This window comes from Falco cherrug, chromosome 2, assembly GCF_023634085.1.
Source record: "Falco cherrug isolate bFalChe1 chromosome 2, bFalChe1.pri, whole genome shotgun sequence".
Classification (NCBI taxonomy): domain Eukaryota; kingdom Metazoa; phylum Chordata; class Aves; order Falconiformes; family Falconidae; genus Falco; species Falco cherrug.
Window position 1 is genome coordinate 98845055 of NC_073698.1, and position 26978 is coordinate 98872032.

Consider the following 26978-nt stretch of genomic DNA (forward strand, 5'->3'; position numbering starts at 1 on the left):
CAAAAGTATTTTTAATGGAGTTTGTGCTTTCAAGAATGCCTATAAGCAGCAGCAAGGAAACTGCAGGAAGAATGGTTTAAAATAAATAGGACTGAAAAGAAGATTGTTTCTAAATGAATATAACAGGAAGAAATGTAATATGGCGTGACATGGTATGACCTTAAAATAATGTGATAGATTTCTTTTGTGTGAAGGGAAAACAGAAAAAAGGACAAATATCTCAAATAATACATTTTTACAGGGACTAATCAAATGAAATCACTGCAGATAATGGGACTATAATGGGACTTCGAACAGAGATGTTGTATCATAATGCTATACCATATGGATTTAGATATGTTGAACATAACGTACAGTGTTCATCTGAGTACTGAGAAGTATAAAATTAGATCCCAAGATGCCCTACTTTAACCAGCCAACAGTGCTGCCATGGTAGATAATACAGCAAATGAAATGTGCACTTGTTTCAGGGAATGACAAAAGGAACATTCAACTCATTTCATTTCAAGAAAGGCAAAGTGCCAGACTCAATAAATAGGGAATAATGACAGTACAAGCCAGGCACAGGTCCTGCCTGGAGAACCATCTTGCATGTAGAGGCCAACAGAGGGATTATGCTCCAAATCTGTTTTTTAACTCGCTTTCCTGGTGGGAGGGGCATGGAGAGGGAAGGTCCCTGGAATACACTGTGTTCCAGTAACCAACTGGCCCTTGAGCCGTCAAAAATCACTGACAACTGATATATGTTAGATGTCACTCTAAGCTGGAGCTGGGACGAAGGAGCAAGGAATAGGAGCTGCTTGCTTGTTACTAGCATTCGTTTCTCTTCTCAGTGAGGGAGAATCAGGAACAACTAAGGGAAGAACAGCAGTGTTCTGTCAGCTTTCCCCAGTACTCGGGGAGAGCCAGCCCGGCTTCTTATTTCGTTTTCAGTAGGGCTGCCAGCTGCAAAAAAAGGCAATGGAGGTACTCGAAGAGTAGTGGTCAGTGAGGGAGTTGCTGAAGATGGGACAAGAGTCATTTGCTGTGTTGATTTGTGAGGCTTGAGTGCCTCTCTCTCTCCCCCATTATAATGGGCTTATTAAAAATTTTCTGTGCTGCTCCCCCAACTGTAGATTCTATACCATTAATTTAGGAGAAAGTCAGTAAGAATGTGATTAAAAATTAATCCAATAAAAATTTCAAATCATTCAACCAAAAATTAAGGTTCCAGCATGTGTAAGAGAAGTAATGGTGTTGCTTGAATCTTGTGATCTAGCTGTAGATGTGTCTTTATATCTCCAAAGCAGACACTTACAATAGGGAATTTTGATGGAAGCATTAGGATAAATCATCAGATATATGTGCACATAGCTAGGATGTGGTGCTTCATTTGCAACAACTCTATAAATTGCCACTTCAATAAATAGTAAGTTTGAAGTTACTTACCTTTTCTTGCTGAGTCTGTGGAATGTGAAGTAGTATATGCCAAGGACACATGGAACAACTGCCAGCAGCTCTCAGACCTACAGCACACAGCTAAAGAAAAATGAAGACATAAGTTTCTGGAACCTTGGACAACGGAGATCTATATTAGGAACTTGGTCTTCAGCTCCTGCTCCCAACACAAGACCAGATCTTACATGTAATGAAGTTTCCTGTGGAGAACTGTTTCTTCCTCCAGAAGGCTGACATGTAACCAGGGACTAGCACGGGCTGAAAACAAAAAATATCTCCTCAGGGTTATGATAACATCTTAGTGACTACACTGAGCTCTGCAGAGCAGGTTTACAAATTTCCTTGACACTCAGCAGTTTACTAATAGACGATCAATAAGAAACAGAAAAATACTCAATAAGTACCACGTGAGAGAGAATACCAGCCACAAAACAGAATTGTGTATAATTTCTGTTAATAAGATTACTGTGGTTTAGAAGCACTTCAGCAATTGCAAAAAATCTTTATGAATCTGGCATATCACACAACAATCTGGAGACTGCAGGTAATCCTGCGGGAACAGATAACACTAAAAAGCACAGGTGTGTGCATTTTTACTAAGCTGGTTATAATTCTCCATTTTGAACTCCAGAACTGATCTCATCTATATTTGTCACCTGGAATTATTTGGTTTTATGCCTTTTTGCATAGTTGGGGAGTCTACACATTCTGAAGTTGTAGAGTTTTACTGTCATCTCTGCTTACCTTAAAAATAGAATAATTAACAATGGAAAAATTAACACATTTTAGTCATCTCAATGATTGCCTGAAGGAGACAGCAAAGCTGTTTGAGAGACAACATATTTGAGCGTACAGCTTTCTACAACTGTCAGATTCTTACTGATTTTATCACTGGGGGTCAATTCTTTCACATTTTACAAATGATACCTTTATGAGTAGGTAAGATTGCTCTGCCCCTTTTAATTTCACAGGAACAGTTGCTTTAGATCTGAAGCAGATGACTAATTATTACTTTCTGTATTGTTTTCTTTTCCAGCTGTTAAGAAAATGTTAAGGTATAATAGATTTTTTTCCCTTGATGGGGCAGAGTCCTATCCAACTTGACATTTCTTAAGACTATAATGTTTTTCCTCAGGAAGAATTTAAAAACTTATAAAACAAATGCAAACTGACTCAAAGAGGTAAACAATAACACTTACCTTTTTTTTTTTTTTTTTTTTTTTTTTTAAAGTAGAAAATTAAAATTTATATTAGGAAAAAAAACCCAAGAAAACCCAAACTGTATTGCTTTTACTACTGGGTTTATCATATGTCTCCACAACTTTAACAATTGGTTTCAAAGCGCTTTCTTCATTGTAAGCTTTGAAATGTGAAAATATGAAAACAACATAGTTTTATAGGATATTTAATTTGGGCAAAGAAGGTTTTGGTAGATATACAATTGCAATTCTTTTATTGGGCAATACAATGATTTATGTGCAAATACAGAACCTTTTTAGGAGCTCCTGCTAACTGAGGATTTTTATTTTTTTTGATCTAGAAGTCTACATATTTAGATATCTGGTATGTATTTTTACCTCTATCTGTATGTGCAGATACAATTATGAATATATATATATACGCACATACGCGTATATGGTTATTATCTGCTTCTTTGATGCCAGTTTTCACTGTCAGAATATAAAAACTATTTTTAATTAGTTATGACTCACAGAATATGAAAAATATCAATGCGTCTCACAGCTATTTTGGAACTGGTTCTTTTAAACAGGTTGGGTTTGTTTTGGTTTTTTTTTTTCTATTTTCAGAAATATACACAAACTTTTGCTCAGAAGACACACACTCAAATGTAACTGAGGGAAAGGTGAGAAGATATCTTGTCTATTTTCACTCGGTGAAAATAACTCCTCAGTAGTAATAGTTCTGTTGCAGAATCTAGTTGCAGTTGTTCCTCAGAGAAAAAGAATGAATGCCATTCATTTGTGAAAAATGGGGTTACAGAAATGTGGGTAAAAGCAAGCGATGCATAATGGATAAAGCCAAGTTCAGGAGGATGGCAGGAGCTACAGAAGAAATGTAGCTGTTAACCCAGGACACATGAGGAGGAGCTGGAAGGTGATCTGAGCCTGGATCAACAGAACTCAGAGGAAGTTCAGAAGAAAAGTATAAACTAGAAACCAGGAAAAGAAAAGAACCAGAAGACGCATTAATAGTGAGAATAAAAGTTCAGAAGATAGCGCACAGGACAAAGAAATAGTATTAGACTGCCAAGGTGTGCTCACATTAGGTTTTTTTGTTTGGATCAGGAATATACTTTTAAAGGAAATCTCTCAATCACTATTTATCCACCTTTCCTCACAAACTAAACTTTGGTGTGCATTATGAGTGATCTTGGAGCAGATGAGCTGGATTTCTTTTGCAAGTATATACTGAAAGATATGATCTAGGAGTGCACCCCATGCCTCCAAGCAAACCACTGAGATTTGTGGATGAAAACGATTCTCTGGCATTCCCCTACAGACCTGGTATCAGCCCTTGTCCCTCTCATGTTTAACAGGCTAGCAATTTAGCAATATGGCCTGTGGGTATAAAACAATAGACTTTTCCTGCCGCATCAAGGCTAATTCATCCTGCTAAGTTCAGTTCATGGCACAGTGCCTTTGATTTCAGTCCCCAAATGGATGCAAACTGCCAAGTCCTGAAACCATTTACAAAACATTTCCCCATTTTTAAAATTCTGCTCAACACTATGAAAAAGGGAAAGGGCAAATCCCACTGTTGACTTTGCACAGCAGATTATTCTAACAAAAGGATATTTCTTTTCTCTTTTCCTTTTAATAAAGCAGGCACAAATTTAATACTAAATCTAGCTCTGCTCCTGGTGGTTTAAGGATTCAGCAGTGCACTGAAACTTACTTGTTCTTTTCAGAATGTGAAATCCTTTGTTAAATATTTTAGTGGGAAAATATGCATCCTCGCTTTTATGTTGTATGTTCCTAACACTGACCTAAAAGTGCCAGCCACCTGCAGATGCTGGGAGTGGACATATGCAACATTTAAAAAGGGGAAAAAAACCGGTTCACAATTTTAAAGAGGTTTTTTGGTTTTTTAATGCTTCATTCTATTTTAATCCTTTTCATTATTAAATCTGGATGCTGCCTAGCATAATTTTTAATAAGTGTTATTTTACTAATTTTGGTAATTATTTCATTACAAGGTCTGGGGGGAATGAATTATGAATATCGGTGTTTGTTAGAGTGCATGGTTCTTCCGTGCTTATATCTTCTAAGCAAATATTACAGCCATGGACAACAGGTTGGTCACTCCACTCTGCAAAAGGAACAGTATGTTTTCTGGTATGACTTCTGGTTCCTTTTCTACCTTTTCACTGTACCAGGCACAGTGATGATTTTCATGTCAAAGATGGGCTTATCATTAATTTAGTCTCGGATATTCAAGTTACAAGCCCCTGTTTTAACTGAGAAAGGGACACAGAACAACACATACTTTCCATACTTCCATGACAATTCTGATAGCAGATCAAATGAAAGAACAACTAGAATATCTCATCATGTACTGCAAAGCCTAAACTTTGAGATTTTTTCAATTTAAGGTATGTAGGAATGTACCTCTTTCAATCCATAAATTAACTTGCAACAGTGTCTTTCTGCAAAAACAGAACAACACAAAACAAACAAACAAACAAAAAAAAACCCACCCCAAAAATTTACATATCTATGAAGGACAAAACTGTAGAAGGCATTCTACTCTTGGACAAAACAAAACTTGCACCTTATATCAAACCTGATCCACATCACATGTGGTAGCCACTAGTCTAAATACAGGTCTTCTGTGGTCTTCAAAAGTACAAATTAACAGAACCATTTAAAAAATATATATTCTCCATGTTAAGTATGATAGAGGTTAAGTTTGAATAAATTAAAGGTTTTTAAAGATGGTACTTAAAATCTCATTTAATTTCTCTTTTTCTTTTTTTTATCTACTGAAAAATCATTAGCTTAAACTTTTAAAGGCTCTCAAATGTGAAATCTTTAGAAGAAAGAATTTATATAAAATCACATATCACTCCAAAGAATCAGAGTAAAACATCTGTTTACATACAGTTATCATGTTTTATACTCTTAGTGAAATAGCATGAATATAAAAAAAATAATCCATTGATATTTGTAGAAAAAGGAAGTTTAACCTAAAGTAATATAGCTGAATTGAGTTTTTAATGCAGTTGTGAATGACAGAGTCAGCATATCAAATTATCTTGATTAAGCAAAATGTCCTGTTTCATTTTAGCAAATCTACCACTCCATGCAAAAATTTAGTATTAGAAGGACTAGAAGAGCAATTTGCATAAAGTAATTTCAAATCCAGCTACAAAATTAAACAGGAATATTCTCAGACCTGAGGAAAATATTTTTTTTTCTTTACTGAGTAGTTGAATTATGTCAACTTGATCCTTATTTTTTTCTGAATATCTGAATCTCCTACGCATGAATAAAATTGTTTATTGCAATGTTTTAATCAGAATAAATTTCTCAAAACTGATTTTGATATGTATATTGAATAAAAAGGTTAGAAACAGTAAGCAAAAATAAATAAAAATAAGGCCTGAACAAAGTGGTTAGTAAAAGGTATAAATACTTCATGGTTTTAATCATCGATATATGTGGGAAGTGTGAAGTATTGTAATGCCTCACATAAAAAGCTGAAGTAATGAAAATTATTGTATATTGGCAAAGAAGATATGACCCTCAAATGGCAAAGTTTCTCCTGTGGAGATGTTTTATTTTCTAAAATTCCTTAAACATTTCTGGGATATCTGATTGGTAGCCCCTGCAAACACATTAGCTAAGTAGGATAAGACCAGAAAACATGTATATTGCATCTGTATGTACAAAAACCCTTTCTGATAAAAAGGTAATGTTTAGTCAATTAGAAGGAAAACAAACCTATTTAGTTATTATAAGACATTCCAAGAAAATCAGAAGTTCTGTATCTGGATGTTAACATAGTTGTTGGGTCTGCTGTTCATAACCCAATGCCCTATCAGCAATAAGATAATTTGAAATGATTAAAGCTCCTTTTAATCATTACGAAGGGGAACCAGGTGATAACATTGTTTTTAATGAGGCAGTGAAAACAGTCCTTGTAAACTGAAAGTGGAGTCTGCAAACATGAAATGGAAAAACATTCCCAACAGATGTTCAGAAATGTATTTTTCCGTAAAGAAAATGCTTCTATTGCTGTTAAAGCATTTGGAAAACACAGATATTCTTTAATTCTCTCTTTTCATGAATAGCTTTTCCATGACACTTAATATTAACGAATCAGATGATCTGCATATTCAAATAGCTGATACTTAAATATTTCAGAGCACAGTGATTTACAGATTTAGGAACTACAGATATCAGTATGGCAGTCTTAGTGGTTTAGGAAATTGCCTCTTACTGACTGCTTCCTTGTGTATAAATAAATAAGATTATTGCACCAGGCAAGCAGAGTTCCTTCTTCCTGTTCAGCTGTTCAGGTTGGGGATAAGAAGGAAGACTAGAATGCATTCAGCAGCTCAGAGCTGCTCCATTGTGGTTCAACTGCAACTATCCTTCAAGCTGTCCACACCTGTGAATGAAGATAGAGTTTTCAAATTCCTCTATGCACTCTGCTAACACCTAGCCTAAGAATAAAGAGTAATGGGGCAGAGAATGGAGGGTAGAGAACCCTGTCGTTCTGTCACTCTGCAGTCATTTATCTATTAAGAAGAAAAGGAAGAATGGAAAGACATAAAAGGAAAGTGAATCCTGAGAAGAGACACCTGTGGAGGAGGTAGGAGCAGAATGAATATGGCACTGCACTTGGAAAAAAGAATGCTGGAGCAATGAGTTGAAGGGCTGTGGTCTAGAGTTTTGTAGAGCTGGAGATAAAGCTGATGAAAAAAATTAAGAGGGCAAAACTGACTTGGTGTTCAGGTAAATAACTAATTTTCAATAATAAAAATTGAATTGCTAATGTAGTTGTCCAATATTTTTTTGAAATTACTGTAAGCACAAAAATATATGCACTTGCAGAAGTTTATGAAAACCATATTATGCCCAGCTCTGTTTGGAACAATGAGTTACATCATTAAAGCCTGGAGTCTTTAAGATGTAAGTGTATGCAGAGTGGGACAAGAACTACAACACCACCTATATAGTTTCATGGTATTATAGCTGTAGTATTTTTCCCTGGCATCAAGCAAAAAGCATGATCCAGCAATATACAGACTTCATTTTCTGGTCTTCAGCAGAGCAGGCTAGGCAGGCCAGTAGCCTTTCTCTATGATTTTCCTAGTTGGTGAATCAGTTTTCTAGTGGCATGCTCCACCAACAGTAATTGAAATGACCACAAGGACTTTTGGGAGAGGAATTGCAAGTGGAAGCTACAGTTGTGGACTGCCTGTATCAAGTATCTCTGAGGCAACATTCTGTGAGCTCAATATTTGTGCTGAGATTTCACAATGAAAAAGAAGCTGCTGTTTGGACAGGGAACAAAGATATGAAAGAACTATAACATAAAACTCAGAAAAAGTGAAAGCAGGGTTTATATTTGCACGAGTGTGATAATGGCCATGTGTAACAATGCAGAAGAATGAAATATAGTGTATGAGAGAGATCAGGAGGAAGATAACTATTAGAAAATATTTACAAGGCAAAACCAGAAGACTAGGAATATATAAAATAGCAACAGATAAACAACGTGGCTGAAAAAACGTTCTTGCATTCTTTTTTATATGTCTAGATACCTGTTATAGAAATACTATGCAGAGGTGTGTAATGTCTGTGTTAGAAGTCTGTATAACATGTACATAATAGCTATATCAGTAATGGGCAGCAGAGGCTGGTGAAATGTAGATATTGTGAGAACTTGCACATGCAATCATATTGTGCAGAATTCATGCATTCCCACATTATAAATTACATAGTCCTGTCAGTTCTGGCATTTTCTGGAACACAGGGACTATTTTGACTTGTTCTTATGTCTTCTGGTATGATCTGGGCTGTAGTGGCATATGGGTAATGTTGGTAAGTCCATGACTGCAGTCTGAGTTTTCCATGGAAAAGGTGAGTGACTGCAACCAGAAGACACAAGAGTAGGTTTTGTTCATTCTAGAAAATAAGGTACTGTGTTCTGCTCAGTTTTTCTTCTAAACATACAGAATACCTTAATGTGTCATCATGACAGTCCATTCTTTTCTTAAGCTGTAGAACATTGCAATAACCTCTACATTATCCAATACTGAAAGCCAGCTATTTCAGCATCCAGTTTGTGATTACTAAAATCAGCATTCCCTTTTCAAAATTGTTTCCTCCCCCCCTTCTAACACCTATTGTGAAATGTTTGGGCGTAAGAGGAAGTACCTGGTTCCTGCTTCCAGTACTGTATTTCATTTTGTCGCTCTTCTGAGAACAAAAAAAAGAAAACAAAACCCAAGGGGCAAGAGTCCTATCTTGCATAGTGCTTCACCCACTAGATTATGCTATGTAACTAGTATTTAACTGTCCTGCGTTTCCTTCTCCTTCTGTATGTACATACACAGAGGCATGCATTTTACCTGAGCCTTGCAGGAGCCAGATAAAGCATGAATGTAGACTTAGGAATACATCCAGAAGCAGTTTGGACCTAGCATGTGAGACTTGGTTTTTCCTGGCTTGCTCTGTGTCTTCCCACCATTACCTCAAGGGACCTGCTAGATTGGTCCTCAGGTGCTCCTTGGCCAGTGCCAAGCCATGACCCATGAGGAGGAAAAGCTACCCTTTCCTTGGCCATTTCTGAGAGAAGAATTCATTGATTCATGCACCTGCAATCAAAACTCTCATTTCAATTACCTGGACAAGCATTCTCAAGCAGTAGAAGGTCAGATGGTGGAATAGCAAAACACTATACCGGAGAGAAAGGACTGAATGAAGAATAACAGCCTCGGGTATGAAGAGGCACCTTATGCTATGAAGACATGCCAATAACACTGTGGTGGTCTGTCAAGGGATCTTTTGGACACTGTAGTTGAGAAAATTCCCTCCTAGCTCCCTAAGAGGAGGGAAGTAAATTCCTTAAATTGGACTATTTTGAAAATACCCCTGCCCCCACCCCCCCTGCTTCTTTTCATATTACATTGAAATATGTACTTCAGAATTAGAGTGAATTAACATGGAAAGACTGCAACCATTCACAGAAAAATTCCCACTGGAAGACAATTAAGTGTTGAGGAATGCATTTCCCTTTGTTCACTCCGCTCTCATAGGTTTTCTCATCAAGGTCAAATGAACAAAAAAAATGCAGACATTAAGTCTGCAAGGGCTAGGTTCCCATTTGTGGCTTTAGAAAGCACTGTGCATTCTTCTGCAAAGCTGGTTCTTTAATCACAGATGTGCATATTGATCTAAATATTGTCCGTTTAAAATCAATTACAACATTTCCACTGAATCCAACACTGCTGAACCAAGAACAATTATCAACCTCTCTTAAAAATAAAACAAATGCATAGCAGTTGCTTTGTCATTTGTAAACTGAGGTCTTTTCTATCTGTTTTTCCTCTGTTAGAAGCTGTATAAAATAATTGCTGGCACCATATTCACAATGCACTTGAACTTTATCCATAGCAAGAAATTTACAGTTAAGACAGTCTTTATCGAGCATATGCAGGATTTAGGTGGATCTGGTTAAAAAAGCATTTGGCAGCCAGGTTTTTTATTAAAAATATCACTAGAAGTGGTATTCCAATACTAAGTATCCAATTTTAAGTCATGTGAGAGTTTGAGTCATAATTTGTCACTGAAGATTGAGAACAATGAAAACATGTTATGAAACAACACCCAGTTTTATAAGCACCTTGCTAGAGAAAGTACTATAGAAATTCCACATGCTGAAAAGAAAATGAAGCCCCAAGAAAAATTTTCTTTCTCAAAGAGCTGTTCAAATTACTTCACTGACATCAAAGAATGTTTTATTCTATTGTTAGCAAAATCTATTTTTTTTTTCTTGATAAAATGAAGATTTCCTATTTATATATGAAAGACTTCCTATTTATACAGGAAAGATTTCCTATTTATACAGGAAATCTCTTAGTTGGATACATATTAATAATCCTGACCTTTTCTAGTTCATAGTAAAATGGGGTGACTGACATGTGAGAGAAATAACAAAAATTGCAAAATTAGAAAAAATTCAAATTAAATGTCACTTTAAATTTTAATATATGCCTGCTTCTGTCAGTGTGGACAGTTCACTATTAGATTCAATTCACATATAGACAAATCATAATTGTCTGTAAGAATTTCCTACTGTTTTTTTTTTTTAATATTGGGGGGAAGGGGGAATGATAAAATGATTCAATTTTTATTATACTAGAAAATTTTCACTGAAATGTATTCAAATTGAAATTTTTCAGTATATTTTTCCAGAAATAAAATAATAAAACTTGGTTATCTTTGAAGAATATGAAAGCAGAGTGACTTTGATTTTTTATACTTCGTAAAAACAGCTTTCTAATTTTTAAACAGCGTAAGACATAAAGAAGGCCAAGATAAATGATTGTGCACAATCAGTAAATCATGCTCTTTTGGCCCAAAGAAGTAACATCATAAACAAAAGGCTAAACCCTTGTACCAAAGAAACACAATCATACTCATAACATCATACTAACAAACACACACTGTACCATGACTTACACACAAGTGCATTCTTAAAAGCACCAATGCAATTCACAAAGAACTAAAGGGAAAAAGATATACAGTAGTTGGTGTATCTCATCAAACTGTAGTTGAAAAAGTAAATACGTTTAAGCCTTCAAATGGATAAAAGAAGAAAAATCACATATGACATGATATTGACCTGAAAGTTGTATGTTTGTTTATCTCAAAGTGAGTAAGGTTATTATTATTATTATTATTATTATTACTACTACTACTATTATTATTATTATTATCATTATCATTATCATTAAAATCTGCAATAAATAAATAATCATCAATGAAACAAGAGTTTGAGATTTTCCTATGTGACACCGGTGACATGCTAGAAAAATAACTGTCCTCATTAACTAGACTACACCTTCACTTTATGCTTGTTTTACAGAAAAGGTTGAAAGGTGGGTTTGATTTGATATGGACATTTATGACACAGTAGCATTTAATATAGAACCAGATAAAAAGGATCAAAGTAAAACCAGTTTGTCAAAGCAAGACCAGAGTACTTTTTCTGACAGTGATACTGAAACAGAATAAGTCACACCACTGATTTAAATGGAGCTTTGTCTATGGCAGATGAAGATTTGTCACAGCAAGACTTCCTTGCATTTTTTTGCTACAGATCATCTTTTTTGTTGTTGTTGTTGTTGTCTACTTACTGTTAATGAAGATAACTGAACCGCGTGTACTCTGTGCTTTGAAAGCAGTATAAACAGGTGATTGAAAATGCTAGTTCCCATAGTACTGTAATTCTCAGATCAGTTTTTGCCGCTGTGTCATCACTGTCACCGTATTTGTCTTAATTTAAAGATAATTTGGGATACTTGAGACAATTTTAGCTAGGCTACTTTCCAATAAATGTCTAGTTATTGATGCATATTAATCTATAAAAGTAACATGAAACTAAATTAACAACTTGCATAGCTTTCACCAAGGACTTCCCCCCTCCCCCTTTTTTTTCATGATACAAAGTCAGCCTGACCAGATATATGAGGGCTATGTTTGTCACCTATTTTTCTCTTCAGTTTAACAGCAGTACTGACATTATTTCGTATCTCTGGGTTTTGGGTTTTTTTTACCTTTCACTGTTACATGGCTATTCTATACTGTAATTGGCACCATGCCTGATGTAGTATTATTCTGTCTGGGGGTTTGTTTGTGTGTTTGTTTTTTAAGGTTTATTGCTTTTTGGGCTGCTTTTTTTTTTTCCCTCCTCTGCTTTTTCTTAAAAGGGTTATTTCCTATTTCATTATTTCAATGCTATTTCAGCAATTTTTCAGTGAATTTTCACTCTTTAAAGTCAGTTTCTGTCAGGAGTAAAACACATAATCTGTTCCCTGAGCCCTTCAATTGCCACAGTGTTTGTCTTCAGATGAAGTTGCCAGCAAAATATAAAATCACAGAAGGAAGCAAACAAATGATCATATGAAGCTACAGGAAAAAGTGGGAAGCACTGCTAAATAACCATCCATTCTCCAAGAAACCTGGTTTGAGGGTGGAAGGAATTGAAATATTTGTATCTGGATGGAAGAAATTGCTCTACTTGTTCTCCAGTCCTTCTCCACATCTATGTTTTAGGTCTTGAACCTATTCTTACTGACAATCCTCAAAGCAGAAACCTATTCCCTAATAAAATATTCATACACCACATTTTAGGGAAGAGTATATTCTACTCTTTGCCACAGATTGTTGCTGTGGACTTCACAGAATCACAGGATAATAAAAAAGTTGAGGTTAACTTGACTTTGTTTACCTGGCATTTTAATTTTTTTAATAAAAGCCAATGCTTTGTGGGAACCTCTCCCCTCTCCCATATCTACCAAGAAGTTTTGCTTTAGAGACAAAATAGAATAAATTCCCATATGGGACCTACAAGGTGTTTTGAAAAGATCAGCTTCTCTGGATTTCTTCATGCCTTTGAAAGGAGAAAGAAGACTGCCTGTCTTGCCTTTGGGGTCGTTATGCTTTGTAGCAGAATACAGAGAAAGCGTACGAATGAACAACAGTAGAAAAATTTATTTATTTCTATATAAATCTTTTGGGTTTCTTCACCCAGATTTTTACTTTACTCCCTACTGCTTAATAACTGCTTTCCTAGACTGTACTTTAACACAGCCATTACTCTATGGCTGAGTGAAAAGAACAGCAACAAAAATGAAAAAAGAACATAAGGAAGAACATGAATTTCAGTGTATCCTCCTTGATTTGTAGCCATCATCTTAGTCATGTACAACAGGATTTTTCAAAATTCAGTTCATTACTTAAAAAGGATCTATTTCTTTCCTTTCCAGAGCTTGGTTTATAGTCTCTGAAGAACACTGATGATGGTTTTTTTCTTTCAAAGAGGTTTTCAAGAACCTGAACAAGTAAAATCTGCACTATGTTACACTGCTGCTAATTTTTCTAAAGCCAGGTTCATTGGCAGATAGAATTTGGGAAAGCGATGCCTTAACTCATTTCTCGAATTTTGTCCTGTGCTTTATCCCTAAGAATTTTCAGTGACTTCTTTTTATGTTACTACTAGAGTCTGCTACAAGCCAGAGATCTATTAGCTCTAATTCCTAGCAGGGAAGTGAGTTTTCTTGAACCGTTAAAACTTGTAACATAAGATAAGGCCATGAATCAAGCAAAGCCATGCAATCTAACCTGGACATCATAATATAAACTGTATAATTTTGTAATCCCACCAAAAAAACATTGTTAGTTGTCCTTATTGAAGGACAAGAATAAAGTTATGATAATTGAGAAAGAAGCAAATGAAAGGATTTCTGTATCTACTGCTTTCTTTTTAAACATTTTCCCCTTAAATAATTCAAATCAACATTACCATCATCTGCATGCTTCTGGCCTCATATGCCATGCTACATTAATAAAATTTGCTAAATTGATGCAATGCCCTGACAATAACAGCTTGGCAGATCAGTTGTGATGGTAATAATAACAGCAGCAACAAGAGCTTCCTGCTTTCAACTGACTAATGCTATTAACCCTGTGACTCATCATTCCTCATAGTCCTGTCAAGCAGGGCAAAAAATCTTCACAAACTTAATGTCATCATTTAACCATAGATGAAAACCATTATTTTAGATAATGAGAAATAGTTATTTTCTTTTTGTTCCCCATCCCCATGTCCCTCAGCTCCTTAAATTTCTCTAAAGATGATCTCAAGTAAACCCTTTGATGTCAGACTTCTATGTCTACAAGTGACATTGGTACTTTGATGAAAATAATGCCTGAATAATCAACCAGATCTCTAAAGTAATCTATCAATTCCCAGTATTGCAGAAGAGCTAAAATATGTAAAAATAAAGTAGCACTTTTGGAAGTATATTGATGTTACAGGTCTGTAACTAAAACATTTGATGAATTTTACAGGTATTATAAACTCATTTATGCATTTATCCCAGAAATCTTTATTTTTTTGTTTTGATATTTGTTGCTCTCTGAAATAAAATTGGAGGTTAAAACAAAAAGCTTTCATGATTTGAAAATTCAAAATGTATCTTTGTTTTACAGTGATACAAGATATTTCATATAATCTGAATTGAGATTTTGAATTTAAATAGATTGGATATGAATCTTGCTTCTGTGGAACTAGTTAGCGATAGCCCCAGAATTTTAATATACATTCACAGAATATCCTTCAACTATACATCCATAAAATATATCAAAAAAATCATATGTAAACTGAGCAATTAGAACACATTTTATCTCATGTTTTTTATTGTATTTTTCAAATCAGAAGAAAAGAAACAAGAAATCCAAATATTTTTTTTAGCTTTTGCAGAAAATAAAAATATTCTGGTTGCTTGTGCCCCTGATTTTATCTGTTTTAAAGGTTTGATAGGCAAAAGCCACACAAGGATAAGGAAAATTCTCAATGGCATTGCCAAACTTGTCATTTCTGTTTCTATCTTTGCATGAGGAAGAACCAGTTTAAAAGGTAAGGAACCTTCACAGATTGCAAGGAGAAAATTTTCTCCCATTTATTCTGCTAGTCAAATAATTTATGATGAGTGCCCCATATACAAAATATCAAAGTATTCAAGAGAAAATAAAAACAAAATTCATCTTATTAGATCCTTTAAGGAATCTGTCCTGCATTATTTCTCATGGAATATTTAATAGTATATTATGAAATTGATCATGTGGCTTGATCAATGAGACTTTAGTCACTTCTCTTGGGAATTCAAAGATTAACAATAGGTCTTATCAGTAGGATATCTCTCTTCCTCATTTCCTTTGTCCATAATTATATTTCATCCTTTTACTTGTCATGGCAGTTTCTCATAAATTGTCCTTATTTGGTGATGATTATGTCTCTCTAGATGTCTGTGATGAAGTATTTAATATGCTTCTGTAAAAGCAATCCAAAACCGTGTTGAGTTTCTGCTGTTGAATTGTTTCACTTTACATTGTAAGCTATTAACATTATATAATACAAGCTCCACTACTGTTGCTGGGGATAAAGAAGTCAGAAGAAACTTTACTGGAACAAATTAAGTAGATACCTTTTACTGAGTAAAGATACAAATCACTCAACCTATTGTTTTCTATGAAAAGTTATCTTTGGGACTGAGTCTGTAAAAATTAAAATTTTTACAGTTGTTATGAATGAAATGGATAAACATCTTCACCCTCATCTTCTTCCTCATCTCATTCCAGACCAAGTGATTTTTTTCCAACTTTTGGAATGGGAAGATAAGAAGTAGAAAATGACAGTTTCAAAGTACAGGATTTATTTATTTATGTATGTATGTATTTATTTATTTATTTGTGTGTGTTTATTTGGTATTTTTGTTTGTTATTTTGAAATCAACATGTAGTAATTGTTAATGTAATGGCTTTCTGTTTAAAAAAGAAAGATCTTCCAAATAAAAGACAGTATCTTGTAACTTACAGAATTTCTGCTTCAGAAAGATGATTCAATAAGGTTTTACTGCTATAACCCTGTGTAAATTGCAGTATTTTAATACTTTATTTTTCAGCAGCAGAATAAAAAAATATTAACTTCTCACACAGTATTGATTCAGTGCTATGTAGCATACTTATAACACCTCAACATTGCATCTTTTTGTTTCTTTCCCTTTTTTTTGTTCTTATTAATTATATACTTTCATAGCAAATTACCTGACACAGCATCTTAGTTTTTGTTTAATACCTAATCATACTATGTATCATCCTTGTTACTAATCTTTGTGTATAAAAAACATTGGTAGGTTATCAGCTGCATGTTGAAAACATGCAACTTCTCTTAATGAAGTACTCTTATATTGTATTTACCTGACATTCATTTTTCTTACTTTTATCTTTCAGACTGTCATGTATGTTAGGGATCAGTCTATCACATATCCCCAGAATATGTTAAAAACAATAGGTCTGATATTTTATCATGATTCATACTTGCTGTTGTTTCATGATGTAAAAGGTGATCAGGCATTGGATGACCAGTACAAGGAAAGAACTGCCAAACCTTCCAAACTGTTTCCACTCCAGCAAACTCTTCCTACTACATATGGCTGTTCATGCTTGCTGGAACATTAATTTCTGTACAACATTTATTATCCCCCAGCAGACATGTAGCAAGATGAAGTCATCATCTGAGAGACAATAGCAACATGACTATGAACCTTGAGAGGAGAGCACAGAGAAAACCAGTGTTTTCAATAAAACTTCTGACCAACATGCAGAAAAACACTCTGTATGGATGAGATGAGCATTTGAATATAATGAAGGCAAGGATGAAAACAAGCTCTTTTAAAGCACTTCTTTGTATAAATTCAGGGAATGGAGCCCTGGGTGGGGGACACCTGTGATTTTTTTGGTGTATTTTTGACAAATTGAAACTATATGAAAACCTTGCAAAATTTTCCTTGTGCTTGTCTTACACTGATTTCTTCTCCTTCATCTTTCTGTTCCCACAAACAGGTTCCCCTTTAAATTATATTTTATGTTTTTCACACAGAAACTGGTCTAAACTTTATGACTATTGCAGGACATACACCTGTAGCTGGAACACAGACAAAATGCAAAAAATCTGTATCATGGCCAAACTGCAGCAGAACATGTTTCCTTCAGATCCCAGCAAAGAGCCCTAGAAAGCTGAGTTATGTGCTTCTCTAGGGGCAGCAAACAGCCATGCCTCCTTTTCTCCCACTAAAAGGAGTTTCAGCAAAAAGCCAGTGTATTTTCCAACAATGTGGGCTCTTCTCCATCTGGAGGTGTGAAGGTTTCCAGTATATCATGTCTTATGTAGGGTAGCCTCATGGACAGAGAGATATATTAAGTATCAAAAGGCATTAAACAGGAATGTTCAGGAAATAGAATCCAATCATGTATTTGTATTTCTATGATCTCCTACTTCAAGGCTACCATTGAGTGTTCTGTACACATCTATTGAGAAAAAGTGGTAAATGGGAAAGAAGTTCTCCTTCAGATTCACATGCTTAAAGTTAGGTTTTTGTAATATCAGGGTACACTTTAGATTATGTGTCTATGCTGTTGTATAGCCCACAGTCATCTGAATTTACTGAACTAGTGTATTCATCCTAAAGTAGAAACTTACTGGCCAGCTGAGGAGCTTTTCAGCCTTCAGCAATAGTATTGCCTAGACCTTTGATTACAACCACGTTTTATAAAGCCATTTTATCTGTGAATTTAGGTTCCAACAGCCTGGCTGTGAGTCTCATCTCTGGTGTTCATGACAATGTGGAGCCACACTATTAGCAGCTCAGAACATCCCAAGTATTTCCAACATCTATAGTTAATAGGAAGCCATAGTGCTATCTCAGCAACATACCTTAGAATAACTGAGATCTTATATTCTACTGTATCATGGGGGCAATCAATTTATATATTGTTATTTTGTCTCTCTATAATTTCTCTTTTTTTTTATTCCCAGTTGAGATATTAATTTATTCTTGTTTTATCCCTATTTCACATTGCTTCTCCTTTTACTTCTGTTTCTTCATCTCATTAACATTTCACATCTCTTAATTTCTTTCTTGGATTTAAGCAATTTAGTCTTATTAGCACTTCAAAAATCAGAGTGAGAACTTTGAGCAGATTGCTTAATTATATGAGTACTTAATTTGCCATTACATAGAAATTCATACATAGTAAGCGGTCTTTAACTTTTTAAAATTTCTAATGAAGATTACACTATGAAAGAATTAAAAAACTTTTTTTTTTTACTAATTGTTCCTACAATGTTTTGAAACAAATTGTAAAAAGGAGTTAAATAATGTATTTTAGTACTTGCTCTTGTCAAAACTTTGTCTAAAACTAATGCCACACCACAGGTCCCCTTTATCTCTTTACCTAATGCACTCTGAAGTCGTAGCTATCTATCAGAGTCTTAGATTGAAAAGAGAGAATCTCCATAATGATGTTCCAAATCGATTCATAAACTTAGCAGTATTTTTTATATCCCCTGGGAAAAGCCTTGTCAAATGTCTAACCCAAACCTGTATAACAATTTAGAGATACTGATACTGTTTTTTCTTCTTTTAGAGTTTTTACTTCATTGTTGACGGTTTTTAATTCTACAAGGAGCTTGTGATAAGGTCCTGGGCCTCCAAACACAAACTCTCTGTTCTTTCATCTTTCAAAGGAATAATACATGAGTGCAGGTACGAAGCAAAAATTGGCAGAGGTGGCTTTAGGTCATAAAAAGACTTTACCCCTGTAAGTTAACCCATCCAGTCTGGTGAAGAGTTGCAAGCTCTGATTTTTCTTTTCCCATGCAAGCAACTTGGAGAGCAAGAAGGAGAGGGAGAGGGGGCAATTCTAATCTAGAACAAAATACTTCAAATCATAGAATTGTAAAATCATAAAATCATTTAGGTTGCAAAAGAACTTTGAAATCATCAAGCTCAACCACTAACTTAGGACTTCCAAGTGCATCATTAAACAATGTCCCTAAGCTGCACATCCACGTGTTTTTTAAACACCTCACGGATGGTGATTCTGCCACCTCCCTGGGTAGCCTGTTCCAATGCTCCACCAACTTTTCAGTGAAGAAATTGTTTGTAATATCCAATCTAAACCTCCCCCAGCATAACTTGAGGCCATTTCCTCTTGTCCTGTCATTTGTTATCTAGCAGAAAAGACCGACCTCCACCTGCACACAACTTCCTGTCAGGTAGTTGTAGAGAGCAATAAGGTCCCCTCTCAGTATCCTTCTCTCCAGACTAAACAACCCTGGTTCCCTCAGCTGCTCCTCAGAAGACTTGTTCTCCAGACCCTTCACCAGCTTTGTTGCCCTTCACTGACATGCTCTAGTACCTCTATGTCCCTCTTGCAGTGAAGGGCCGAACTCTGAACACAATATTTGAGGAGCGGCCTCATCAGTGACAAGTACAGGGGGATGATCACCTCCCTTGTCCTGTTGGCCACACTGTTTCAAATACAAACCAGGATGGTATTGGCTTTCTTGGCTACCTGGGCACATGTAGAGGAATGAAGCTGGGTTAATTAACATTGATAACACACAGCTGTGGGCTGGCTTCAGGGGTGTGGGTTGGCTGATGTAGATCAGGTGCAGCTGTGGCTGGTTCTGTTAAGAGGTTGGGCAGCCAAGGAAGAGAGAGCAGCTGAGGGAGAAGCAGAGAGAAGGGGGAGAAAGAGTGTGTGTGCACATCCCCTGGATGAGGAGAGACTAGGAGAAGGCAGCAGAGGGACTGGCATGAAGAGTATGTTGGTATAATGGTAACAGACTTCGTTGCGGCCAGCTAGTTTGGAAAGTGCTGTGACAGGCCCACTGCTGGCTCATGTTCAGCCATACAACAACCAGCCACCCCAGGTCCTTTTCCACCAGGCAGCTTTCTAGACACTCTGTCCCCAGCCTGTAGCACTGCTTGCAGTTGTTGTGACCCAAGTGCGGGACCTGGCACTGAGCTTTGTTGAACCTCATAGAGTTGGCCTTGGCCCATCAATACAGCCTGTCCAGATTCCTTTGCAGGGCCTTCCTACCCTCAAGCAGATTAACACTCCTGCCCAGCTTGGTGTCATCTGCAAACTTACTAAGGGTGAACTCGATCCCCTCATCCAGATTATTGATAAAGATATTAAACAGAACTGGCCCCAGTACTGAGCCCTCGGGAACACCACTTGTGACTGGCCTCCAGCTGGATGTAACTCCATTCACCACCACCCTTTGGGCATGGCTGTTCAGCCAGGCTTTTCTCAGCACAGAGTACACTCATCCAAGCCATGAGCAGCCAGTTTCCCCAGGGGAGTGCTGTGGGAGACAGTGTCAAAGGCTTTACTAAGGTCCAGGTAGACAACATCCACAGCATTTCCCTCATCCACTAGGTGAGTCATCTTGTTGTAGAAGGAGATCAGGTTCATCAAGCAGGACCTGCATTCATAAACCCATGCTGACTGGGCTTGATCGTCCAGCTGTCCTGCACCTGCTACATGATGGCGCCCAGGATGATCTGCTCCATAACCTTTCCTAGCCCCAAGGTCAGGCTGACAGGTCTATAGTTTCCTGGATCCTCCTTCCTGCCCTTCTGTTAAATGAGCATCACATTCACTAACCTCCAGTCTTCTGGGATCTCCTGCGTTAGCCAAAAACTTAGTTCAACTAGAGTCCAAAATGTTTAAGGTTTTTAAATTACAAGGCTACTTAGACTTGTGTTCTCTGAAGACCAGACTGTGGATAGGTGTAGGTACATCCCACTGTAATCAATGTATCTTTAAAATGCCTGTCCAATGACTCTGACTTACAAAAAAAGTGCTGTTCAAAATCCAGCTGGAGTACAAGTCACTGTGTCTCATTCATCCTCTCTTCTCTTAGGTTCTTCTACCTCTTGTTTGCTGTATAGACTGTTCAGTTTCCTCTGAGACAGATCCTGAAAGAGCACATTTTACAGCCTAATGTATTAATTAGGATAAAATTTGTGCATGTTTCTTTTTAAAAAGTCAGGATGATTCAGCAATATCTTCAAAAGTCAGCTATGTGGTAAAAATAGGAATCCTTGATGGAAGGGACTACACTGGAAGAAGGACAAACCCCTTCCTCAAAGCAAGTCATCTCCACTAAAGTAAAATATCTGTACATCCCAACTTGAGAAAGTAATTCAGTATGAAGAGGGTAATATACACTTCTGCAAATTCTTTATTTTAAAATTATAAAATCTGGAGAGAATGAAACTATTTACCAACAGATTCAGTGAAAAAAGTTATTTTATTTTTATTGAAGGTTTCATATAAACATTTGCAAAGTGAAATATTTATATTGGGGTTTTTTAAACTTTTTTTTCCATTTTGAAAATTTTAAAAATAATAACTAAAAATATTTTTCTTTCCCCTTATATAAGGAGAATTTTACCTAGGGCAAATGCAATGCTTTGTTTGACCTTTGATAATTCTGCAAAAATTAACACAGATATGATTCTAATTATCCCACATTTCTCTCTTTTAAACCTAATTAAAAAATTCAGTGCCACAGCCAAAGAATCAGTTTCTTGTACAGCTCTATTTAGGATTCTAAGTCCCATTGAGTTTCAATGAGTCTTTGTGTTTGATACTGTCCCACTGAAGTCAATGGGTGCAGGATGAATCCCTTTATCCCTCATACTTTGTAAATGCATGAGTCACACACCATGCAGCCAGGGAAGTGAGGCTATCAGCCAGAATTGTCAGGACTGAAGCCAGCACTGCTTTGTTCATCTGCTGGTAGGAAGAGCCATAGAAGAATGCAAATTAGTCCTCGCCCTTTGCTGAAACGAAAAGCACTACTTAATGCTTCTAGATGCCTCAGTTCCAGACAAATATCCTCAAAATGTTGCTATATTCTAACTTCCCAGACTGTGTTTTGTAACTGTAAAACCACTTCAAGTGGGACTTCTGCTTAATTTTTATTAGTATTTTTACAGCTTAAAAAAATATTTTTTTTTATTCTAAATATATGCAGCAGTTTTGATATGCATATATATATGACATCTTCATTGGTTCCCCACTAGTTTAGAGATAACATTTAATAATTCTTGACAAATAAAAAATACACACACAAAAATCACCTATCAATGTATTAGGCTTGAAATTTATGGTAGGACTTGACAGAACCTAATTATACTGACAGGTGCTATTACAGTGCTTTTAAAGCATTACTGAAAACAAGTGGAACAGCACCACAGCTGTTCATCTACTTCAAGATATATTCATCCTCTCCTTGTACGGATAGAATACATAGAGGACCTTTGAAAACAAAAGTCTTGACTGTAAAAATTATAGTGCTGCAGATAGTGCTATTGTAATGTATTTATCAATAAAAAGAATTACGAGATTGAACCTGTGTAAGCAAAAGGAATAATTTAACAAGAACACTGTCTGTTTGTACCAGGTTGTTTCTATGTACCACATTTCAGCAAACCAACAAGGGAGGAACCCTTCCCGACAATGAGCATCTCTATTGCCGTGGAGTATTTTCCTTGACTCTGTTCGATGAAAAATGAGCCTTTTAGTGACAGAGGAGTATTATGTTCAGTGTTCAGAATTAATCCAGCTCTCAGCTGGATTAACTGGTCCACAGATTCTTTGGGCAGACCACCAGAGCGCAGAGGACAATATATATAATGGAACTTTCTGAAATTATTTCCAGTCCAGATATATTCTCTTGTCTCTTCACACTTACAAACCACAAAAGGGAGGGCTTGAAGCCTGCTGGGAAGTTAGCAAGTTCTTTGCCAAGAGTCACAAGTGCCAGATAATGAGAAAGTTACACGGTCATCTTGCTTTTGCATTTAGAATTACCTGTTTCTCAAAGCTAATTATTTATCCCTTTCAGCTCTAGAAAACTGCCAGATCACAAACTCCTGCAACCAAATACTTCATTAATCCTTTTAAGCCAATTAAAGAAAGAAAATGAAATGACAAGTAAATAAAGAGGTTGGAGGAAATGCTTTTTTTCCTACATTTTCTGTTCAATTTTATACTTGGGATAGTGGCACATGCTAGGACACATGATCAGCATTTTACAGGTAAACAAGAGGGTGATGCCATCAGCACCTTACCTTAGTGCCAGCCTTCTGTGCTGCTTTCACAGAATAAGGAAAGCAGGATTAAAGGAATTCTGGCTTGCAAATTGGCAAAGACAGTACTTCATACTTTACCAGATAGTACTTTGTTCTTTACCATCCTCTTCTTCTCTTAAACCCACTGAATCCCCCAAGGGGCTGAGAGGAGGATCACCATGCCTGACACTACTGAGACAGCTAGACACTGCATGACAGCCCTCCCTCAGGAAAGGTAAATGGATATTGTCAGTGCTTATTTACATTCATTTCCCCTGCTATTTGAAAACTTCTTTTTATGTATGAGACATGGAAAAATAGTTTTAAAGATGCTTCCGACATCCTGGTTCCCACCAGAGAGAAACTGAGAGAAACAAGGGCCATATGCAGGCACTAAAATAGTGTAACCCCATTTTGTCATGAACTCCCGTGGCAGAGTGGGTGATTCTTTGCATGTAGACATTTTGACATCTGGTGTAGTGCCAAAATTAGAAGTTCTATGTGTTGGTGTAAGAGCCAGTTGGAAAAAAACTGCAACAATAATCTAGTACTGAATAAAAACCCACACCAATGTTAAGTAGCAGTTTTCCCACAGAGCTCTGTGGTTTGGTTTCAGTGGAAGACAGGAATGAAGGAAAAATTTCCTTTTTCTCTTATTCACTCTTATAGCTTCACGCAAGTGTGATTAAGATCTTTAATGCACAAAAAAGGGTTCAAAATGAATTAACTAAGGAAAAGCACCACTTACTAAATTGTAACACAATTTTCTGGTTGGTAAATCTGTTGTTGGAGAAGATTCACTTAAATCTAATAGAAGATGTCTGATAGAAAGAAGAAATAATGGAAAGCATCCTCAGCCAGTCTGATTTCTTTAGTATTTCTTGGCACCATAGTAAATAAATTACTCTATTCAAATAGAAGGGGGCTGTATGCATTGTCTTATCTGCACTCCATATTCACATGCACAGATTTTTTTCTACTGCTCTTTCATCAGGAGTGCCTGACAACACAGAAAAACAAATCTTGAATTAGAAGCTGAGTTATGTTAGCACGTGAATTGTTTGCTTGCAGCAACACAGTGTATGAGGTGTGCATTATTTATTCTAACTACTTACATTGCTTGTCCACTTTAGTCCAGTGTAATTTTAGTAGTTTGAGTAAAACTATGTCAGTCAGGCATTTATTCAGGTAGGTATTAAACAGAACTCATCTGAGAAAAGAAACAACAACAACAACAACAACAACGAACTCAAACACTACCTTAAATTATTAGCATTAGTTTTTTTTTTATTTCCAGCTGTATCAAAGACTGCAACTGAAAACAGTATTAAATGCTGAAGTCTGTTTCTAAGCTGTAATTAATTATACCAAATGCAAATATTACTTGGGAGACCAGTGCAATAGAAAAGTTGTTTCTCAATCTACTGAAATCTGAGTGTTAGGGTTTTTTTTAAGACATATTGTTTATGTCTAGAGAGCAAGTGCAAACATACAATATTCTTGTTATAAATATCAGATTGATCTGGTTTTCCAATGAAATATCTATTATAAAATGAAAATAAAGGTATTATATCCAAACTAAAGCTTATGAATAAAAAAGTGGGCATGTAGGAGTAGCAGTGACAGAATTCTAGTGCTTTCATTACCAAAAGTTTTAATGCATTTTTGAGATAAGAGTTTAGCTTGAGAGATTAATGTAATTCTGATCATTAAGTAGTATACAGAAGGAAGCTATTTTCATAATAACAACTTGATGAACCTTCCTGTCTTTGAGAAACTGAACATTAGATGATGGTCTCTAGTAATCAAATCCAAACAAAAATTTAATTTTAAGGCATGCATAAATTGATCTAAATTGAAAACATGCTATGTTATGTCCAAGAGTCCTTCTTGTACTGATTGCCTAGATTCAGGTCTTGGTTGACAGCCACTTTGCAATCTTCTTAGTTGCATACACAAATTTCATGCATACCCAAAAACCAGGTGATAAAGAATACTTACAGACCAGGAGTCTGGAGGTGCCCATGGTATTTACCTGGAGTTATAGCCCTTGTTTCTAGTCTTTCTGTGAAAACTAAAAAAAAAAAAACAACAACAGAAACCCCCAAAAAAACCCCAACCAAAACCAAACACCACTCCCCCCCAAAACTACACAAAAAAAATAAACACCAAAGAACCAACAAAATCTATCCTGTCACCCTGTACAAAAAAGGAAATAGTAAAGACACTAAAAAGGAAAGAAATGAAACAAAAATATGAGCATTTAAAATAATGCAATCTTTGAGTTGTAATCAAACTTTTGACATATTTTAAGCACAAGATTTTGTGAAAATTAATTTTAAGCTACTATATAAAGTATTTTGCAAGAACCTTCAGAAGAGAAATGAAGATTAAACTGCATTACAGATTTATGACATGCTGAGATGGAAACAGAAGAAACAGATGAGAAAACAGAACAACAACAAAAAAAAACACCCAACTTTGCAAAGAAAGCTTAATAGATTTAACACTTGTGAAATGTAATTTAACAAGCCTTTATCATAACAAAGCAAAGCACTATGGACCTAAAATCAGTAAACAGTGTAAAAAACTTGTTACTAAATGAACATGGGAATAAATAAATTAGAGGAAAATGGAACTCTAAGGAATGCATTGTAGCAAAAGAATATAGTCCATCCTCTGAGCTGGGAAGAAAGAGATATACAATATACTTTTCTTACCCAATCCCAATCCATGTTAAAAAAGCATGGAAAAACCTTGAATAAGCCATATAAAACTGCTTTATCAGGTAGTCCATAAATCTGTGTAATGTCTCACATTTGAATTATTTGTAGTGAAATAATGATGGCTGATAGCTAACCAGCTGGCATAAAGAAATATCACTTTCTCACTTTATCGAAAGCTGGTAGGCAGAGCAAAATCTCGTATTATTTTGCAGATATAAAGAGGGAATACTTGAGCGTCTATTCATTGTCAAAGGTTTCAATCACTTTGCTCGGAGTTACAACACAGGTTAAACACATCTGAAAAAAATCTTTCGCCACCTCCCTCCCTCCCTCCCTCCCTTCCTTCTTTTCCCTCCTTTCCTTTCTGCCTTACTCCTTTCCTTCCTCTATCTCTTTCTCTGTCTTTTAAAATTTTTCCCTCTTTCAGGTCCTACATCTTTTTTCCCCAATTATTTATAATTGCTTATTAATGAATAATTATTAATTGCTTATAATTGCTTTCTAATAATATTTTAGTGGATTGTCAGTGTTAAGAGGGGAAAAAACAACCCTGAAACTTACTACTACATACAGCATTCGGTGCATGTAAATGCCATAATCATATTGTCCATAGACAACTAACCCCAAACGAAACAGGAAATGTTTAGGCTGCATATTGGGACTCAAGTACATCTACGAGCCCCACTATGTATATTCATATTGCTAAATGAAAGGGTTGAAGGGTGTCCAGCTCTGGGTCAAGTGGCACTAGTGAATTCACACTGACACTCTGTTGAGCTTGTATTTCCAATACCAGACTTGTTTTGGAGAAACTAAATTTCACAGCAGAGCTGAGGAATGCCCTAATAATTGAACAGCATGGTCATCTTGGGACCCAAGGCTTGAGTTTGCTTCGCTTGTATTTAGCAGCTCACATGTTCCTACTGTACTGCTAAGGGGGTGGGCATCACCTGAGGGGTTCCTGAGGACAGCTTTGAGCACATACATAAAGCATAATCCTTCATATAGGTGAATGAATTGATCCCTGGTGATAAAATCCTACTTATAGCAAGGCAAGTGAC